Raw genomic sequence first — 7,521 nt, forward strand, 5'->3', positions numbered from 1 at the left:
GTGTACGAGAGAAGCGCGCATCGCTCGGCCCCCGACCTCCCACCATAACCGGGAACTCCCCGAAATTTTCCTCGCCCTCGCTTCTACCACGGTTTTTTCCGTCATGGACGGCCCAAAGAATGTCATGCAGCTGCGTCTCCGGCCCGCTCAGGACGAAAAGCCCATTTTCTGTCATGATTTTTTGTCATAGAAGTAGGAGCCCACCACATCTATGATGATACCGCATTTTGTCACAATTATCGTCATAGAAGTGTCATATGTATGACAAAACAAATTCGTTCGGCCCAAAATGTCATGGATGTGTCTTTTCTTTATAGTGCATGCCGCCGCCGCAACCACCAGGCCCTCCACGCCGCTGCCGCCGATCCAAAGGCAGATGGCGTGCCGCCGACCGCAGTGCCGCCGCCGCCCGAACATGACTGGCCGCCGCGCACGCAGCCCGTGCCGCCTCTGAGGCCGCCGCGCCACAGCCATCGCCGTCGTGCCGATCGGATCGGACGCGCCTCCACATGATTCGGGGCCCCACACAACCCCAGAGCCGCGGGAGAGGCGATGTCCTTTGCCACGGCCGTCGGCCCCCGGGGCTGAGGGCTGAGGGCGATGTCCTTTGCCACGGCCGTCGGCCAGCGGCGGTGGAGGGAGGGGAGGAGGGAGTGTGTGCCCCCGGCGGCTGGGTTCAGGGCGCCACCCGACTCGCCCTAGCAGGGACAACGCAGCGCACGGTCAGATGACAGCAGCTTTTTCCTGATGCGAGGCACGGCTCACCGGCCATGCAGATTATTCAACGAAGCGGGGGAGGTTGCATCTGAATGTTCTGATAATATTCTGATCTCGTTGTTTCCGTCCCCCTTTTATTTCACGGAACAACTGTCGTCGTCTTCATTCTGTCAGTCGCCTTCCACTGTCAGCAAAGCATAGCAACGGCAGCAAGTTCGTCAGCAAAGTTGTCAATTCGTCCAGCTGGGAGGGACCCTCGTAGTCATATTTCAGAGGACACTCGTCCAGTTGTATAAAATAAGAACGGAGACAACCGGGCGGTTTTATATATGGCAAACATGAAGCGCTTGGTTTCCCCAGAGACTACTGCTACAATGTTCACGACCTAGCCTGCGAGGAGGCACGCGTGCAGCTCCCTCTTCTTCCACCTCCATGGCGCCGGGAGCGCCATGCTGTACCACGTCCTGGACGCGGTGACGTCGGTGAAATGCGAGACGCGGCGGGCTCGCAAGCAGGTCAAGGTGCTCGAGGCCCTGGACGTCGCCGGGACGCAGCTGTACCACTTCACCACCATCGTCATCGCTGGCATGGGCTTCTTCACGGACGCCTACGACCTGTTCTCGGTCTCCCTCATCGCCGACCTCCTGGGCCGCATCTACTACCACTCGGCGGATGGCAGGCTCCCCGGCAACGTTGCCGGTGCCGTCAGCGGCGTGGCGCTCTGCGGCACGGTCCTGGGGCAGCTCTTCTTCGGCTGGCTCGGCGACAGGATGGGGCGGAAGCTGATCTACGGCGTCACGCTCAAGCTCATGGTGGTGTGCTCGCTCGCGTCCGGCCTCTCCTTCCACAACAAGCCCAAGTGCGTCGTGGCCACGTTGTGCTTCTTCCGCTTCTGGCTCGGCTTCGGCATCGGCGGCGACTACCCGCTCTCGGCGACCATCATGTCTGAGTATGCCAACAAGAGGACTCGCGGAGCCTTCATAGCAGCGGTCTTCGCTATGCAGGTGTGTAAGTAAAACCATCACAATATTTTTTGGAGCCTGTGCTGCATCTCATTCTTAATCTACAACCTCCATTTCTTTTTTCTCGTCTAACTCAGTCAAAGATAATATTTTAATCCTTATCGTATTATGCTTGCCCTGCATAAAGGGTCTTGGGAACCTGGCTGCTGGGGCTGTTGTTCTGGTGCTCTCTGCGAGCTTCAAGAACACGGCCGCGTACGATACTGACCAGCTCGGGCAAGCAGACTACGTGTGGCGCATAGTACTCATGCTCGGCGCCGTTCCTGCCCTGCTCACCTACTACTGGCGCATGAAGGTGCCCGAGACGGCGCGCTACACCGCGCTCATCGCCAAGAACCTCAAGCTAGCGGCGTCTGACATGGCCGCGGTCCTCGACATCGACTTCGTGTCGGACATGGACGCGGAGGCCGTCTTAAGCAGGACGAGTTTGGCCTCTTCTCCATGGAGTTCCTTCACAAGCATGGCCGCCAGCTCCTCGGAACCACCGTGTGCTGGTTCGTCCTCGACGTCGTCTTCTACTCCCTCAACCTCTTCATGAAGGACATCTTCAGCGGCATCGGCTGGTTTGGAGACGCGGCCGAGATGAGCCCTCTCGAGCAGACCTACAAGATAGCCCGCACGCAGGCCATCATCGTGGTCGGCGGTTCCCTGCCAGGGTACTTCCTCACTGTCCTCTTCGTTGACCGCATCGGCCGCATCAAGATCCAGCTCATGGGGTTCACCATGATGACCATCTTCATGATCGGGCTCGCCGCGCCCTACAAGTTCTGGTCCAAACCCAGCATGCACGCAGGCTTCGCCATCATGTATGCATTGATCCTCTTCTTCGCAAACTTCGGCCCCAACTCCACCACTTTCATCCTGCCTACCGAGATATTCCCGACGCGGCTGCGGTCGACGTGCAACGGCATATCGGCTGCCGGGGGTAAGTGTGGTGCCATCATCGGTGTTCTCTGGTTCCAGTATTCTCATACGAGCATCCGGAGCTCTCTCCTACTTCTCGCAGGGTGCAACCTGGTTGGAGTCATGTTCACTCTTGCCTTGCCGGAATCCAAAGGGATGTCACTCGAGGATATCACCGGGGAAATGGAGGAAGAAAGCGAACCATCTCAAGAATCTACAGTTGCTGAAGTTGAGTTCATCCACAGCGTGGAAATTTTGTAGCCAGTACCATTCATCCCGGTTGCTGATTTTAGTGTCTTCTCAAAATTACTCAAACATTGGAAACTTGTATCTTTGAGATGTTTGGATTATATATAGTGTTCAATGTGACATGAGATGGGATAGACTCCAAACGAAGTGGCAATAACACAAGTAAATCTAGGCATAGCAAATAATAGAGCAAATTTCAGTTTTACTTCCTTTACTCCTCCTATCCATATTACCTGTCGCTGGTTTAGTACAACTTTAGTACAGAATTGTATTAAAGCAGCGACAAGTAATCCCTCTGTCCCAAAATATAAGGCATTTCTGCTTTATAACCTTTAAACACATCAACAAAGGAGATCTCTTCATACCCTTCATAATAATGAGTATAATGGTCTTTCTTAAAAATACATTGTCCGCACTCTAAAAATAGAGACCTGACTTGTTCCGAGTCCACTATGGGCAGGCCTAGTAGTAACTAGTAAGTGTGTACTGTAGCCCGGGATTGAAAATCAGAAGAAAAAACACTAGAACCAACCAGATTTGCTGATATATTAGCAGAGTTTCTTATCAACAAGAATTGATTTACTGTAGCAGACCAAACCAGCACTGTACTACCGGGCAGGAAACTGTAGCGAACCGACCGAGGGGGTATTGTAGCTAATGTGTTTTTCAAATTTTAAAATGTTTTCTGAAACACAAACATTTTAAAAAATCCGAATTTTTTTTCAAACTTTGAACTTCTTTTTGAAACGCAAACATTTTTTATTTTGTGAAATTTTTTCAAATTCATGAACACTTTTTCAGAATTGTGAACATTTTTCTTAAAGTGCGAACAATTTTTCAAATTTGCGAACATTTTCTTTGAAACTTGAATTTTTTTTAAACTTCATAGTATTTTTTGAAAATGCAAACACTTCTCAAATTTGTGAGCATCACTTGAAAACACAAACATTTTTAAAAATTTAAGAATATTTTTAAACTTTATAAACATATTTTGAAAACAATTTTTATTTTCTAGGGAATAAGCATTTTTTATTTTCTATTTTTCGTTTTTCTTCGGTTTTCTCGTTAATTCATTTTCCTCCTTTTTGAACTTTATTACAATTCTTGAAACCTTTTCAAAAACTTGAAAAATCTTTGGAATACCAGAAAATGTTCTTATTTTCAAATATTGTTTATATTTTTTTTTCAAATTCTAGAATTTGATTAAAAATAATCCCTTTCTTGACTTTTTTATTCACACAGTTTAAAAATATTTGTGCTTCAATAAATTTGATAAATTTTTAAAAAAGCATATGAACTGAAATTTTTCTTCAAAATTTTCATCAATTATGAATTTGTTACCACTTTTGGAAAATGTGTTTTAACTATGTAAAATTTTCACACACAATTTGTTATTCCAAAATTGTTGAAATTTTTTAAGAAATGTTTACAACATAAGAAAACGTTCATGTGAATTGATAATGATGGAAATTGCAAATAGCAGAAGCATTAAAATTAGGTAAAACTACATGCTCATGGATGCACCCGTCTGGCATAGTCTGGCACACTTTTCTCAACTGCTGTTTTTTGAACTACTAGTAAGCGTACACGTCAAAATTCACATGTATAGAGAAGATAGTCTGGTAGTAGTAGTCAAAAATATTGCAAACGGACCTAGCATGTTTTTGTACAATCAAGGAAGGTCATTATCACTGTTTGACAAAAGGTACTCCCCGCAAGTGATATAAAATGTCTTAGAGGGAGTATAATTTAGAAAATCTACTTTGCAATGCACCTAAGAGCATCTCTAATAGATTCCTAAGTTTTGGGCGAAAGAAAAGGCCATTCCAGATCTCGCAAAACGGCTGGTCCTGTAAAAATTTATACAGCTCCCCTTAAGAAAAACCTCGTCCTGAAGATATGGAGTTTTGGAGACAAACTTTTTAGCTCCCCCTTTACCAGAATACCGTTGGCGAGAGGGAAGTTTCACGTCAACCGCCACCGCCAGCTCTTGATTCTAGCCTTCCCCACTGTTGCCGACTGGCCGACCGACGTCCCCCGCCCTTCCTCACCTCACTCTTGAAGGCCATCGAATCGTTGGGGAAGAAGACGACAATGAAAAAAAAAGAGAGAAAAAGCATCGATAGATGGAATATTAGTTTTTACAATAGAAAATTGCGGTATTTGTTCAGTGCCAGCCCTCGTGTTACTGAAAATCCTTTTTAGGAGGAACCGTAAGCTGGTTTTTTAGACGCTAGGCGCGGGGACCATGTTGTCCGGGAGTCCCACGGTGAAGTCCACGTTGGAGCCGGCGAACGCGCTGAGCACGCGCGCATCCTCATCGTATAGCTTGACCTTGGTGCCGTTCAGCGCACGGAGGAGCACGACCGCCGCAGGTTGTCGGCCACCTGGCCGTAGTTCACCCCGAGCGCCGTGGAACCTCCCCCTACCGCCGCCAAGTCCGATGCAAGCGTGGTGACGGCCACGACGAGCACGTGCCGGAGCGGCGAGCCGAAGTAGAAATGTGGTGGAGCTATCTGACAAGGCCGGGAGTGAACTGACAGCACCATAGGAGGATGCGAATCACACGCTTTATATCGAAGTTGTTTTTGTGTCGGCTCTGACAAGGTGCCGTTGGTAGAATGCTTGCTTAGATCAGGACTGTCCAAGGCCAAAGATCGGTTGAGATTTCGTGTGGGGTCTCTGTTGGGGAACACAGTATTTCAAAAAAATTTCCTACGATCACGCAAGATCAATCTAGGAGATGCATAGCAATGAGCGGGGAGAGTGTGTCCATGTATCCTCATAGACCATAAGAGGAAGTGTTTAGTAACGCGGTTGATGTAGTTGAATGTCTTCGCGGTCCAACCGATTCAAGTACCGAATGTACAGCACATCCGCGATCAGCACACGTTCAGCTCGGTGACGTGCCTTGAACTCTTGATCCATTTGAGGCCGAGGGAGAGTTCCGTCAGCACGACGGCGTGGCGACGGTGTTGATGAAGTTACCAGCATAGGGCTTCGCCTAAGCACTACGACGATATGACTGAGGTGTGTAACTGTGGAGAGGGGCACCGCACCTGGCTAAGAGAAGACTTGGTGTGCCTTTGGGGCGCCCCCCTCCCACGTATATAAAGGGGGGAGGAGGAGAAGGCCGGCCCTAGAGCAGGCGCGCTAAGGGGGGAGTCCTACTTGGACTCCTAGTCCAAGTAGGATTCGCCCCCCTCCTTCCTTGCACCGGAGAGGGAAAAGGGGAAGGGAGAGAGAGGGAGAAGGAAAGGGCAGGCGCACCCCCTCCCTAGTCCAATTCAGACTCCCTATAGGGAGGGGGCACGGCTGCCCCTTGTGGGCTGCCTCCCCTCTTCCCTATGGCCATGTAGGCCCAATCTTTCCCCGGGGTGTTCCGGTAACCTCCCGGTACTCCGAATAAATGCCCGAATCGCTCGGAACCATTTCGATGTCCGAATGCAACCTTCCAACATATGAATCTTTACCTCTCGACCATTTCAAAACTCCTCTCATGTCCGTGATCTCATCTGGGACTCCGAACAAACTTCGTTCATCAAAACATGAAACTCATAATACAAATCGTCATCGAACGTTAAGCGTGCGGACCCTACGGGTTCGAGAACTATGTAGACATGACCGAGACACATCTCCGGTCAATAACCAACAGCGGAACCTGGATGCTCATATGGGTTCCTACATATTATACGAAGATCTTTATCGGTCAAACCGCATAACAACATACGTTGTTCCCTTTGTCATCGGTATGTTACTTTCCCGAGATTCGATCATCGATATCATCATACCTAGTTCAATCTTGTCACCAGAAAGTCTCTTTACTCGTTCTGTAATGCATTATCCTACAACTAACTCATTAGTCACATTGCTGGCAAGGCTTATAATGATGAGTATTACCGAGAGGTCTCAGAGATACCTCTCCGATACACACGGAGTGACAAATCCTAATCCCGATCTATGCCAACTCAACAAACACCATCGGAGACACCTATAGAGAATCTTTATAATAACCCAGTTACGTTGTGACGTTTGATAGCACACAAGGTGTTCCTCCAGTATTCGGGAGTTGCATAATCTCATAGTCAGAGGAACATGTATAAGTTATGATGAAAGCAATAGCAATAAAACTAAACGATCATTATGCTAAGCTAACAGATGGGTCTTGTCCATCACATCATTCTCTAACGATTTGATCCCATTGATCAAATGACAACACATGTCTATGGTCAGGAAACTTAACCATCTTTGATTAACGAGCTAGTCTAGTAGAGGCATACTAGGGACACTCTGTTTGTCTATGTATTCACACATGTACTAAGTTTCCGGTTAATACAATTCTAGCATGAATAATAAGCATTTATCATGATATAAGGAAATATAAATAACAACTTTATTATTGCCTTCAAGGCATATTTCCTTCAGTCTCCCACTTGCACTAGGGTCAATACTCTAGTTCACATCGTCGTGTGATTTAATACCAATAGCTCACATCGTCATGTGACTAATACCCAAAAGGTTTTACTAGAGTCAATAATCTAGGTCACATCAAACTTTGAACTTCTTTTTGAAACGCAAACATTTTTTTATTTTGTGATATTTTTTCAAATTCATGAACACTTTTTCAGAA

General features: G+C 47.6%; 1 pseudogene; it reads left to right on the top strand.

Annotated features, from left to right (window-relative positions):
* The first annotated feature begins 1,091 nt into the window (after nucleotides 1-1,091).
* LOC125523133 lies at nucleotides 1,092-2,903 on the top strand (annotated as a pseudogene).
* The last annotated feature ends 4,618 nt before the right edge of the window (nucleotides 2,904-7,521 follow it).

The sequence above is a fragment of the Triticum urartu genome, chromosome 7 (assembly GCF_003073215.2).
Source record: "Triticum urartu cultivar G1812 chromosome 7, Tu2.1, whole genome shotgun sequence".
In the NCBI taxonomy this organism is placed as follows: Eukaryota; Viridiplantae; Streptophyta; class Magnoliopsida; order Poales; family Poaceae; genus Triticum; species Triticum urartu.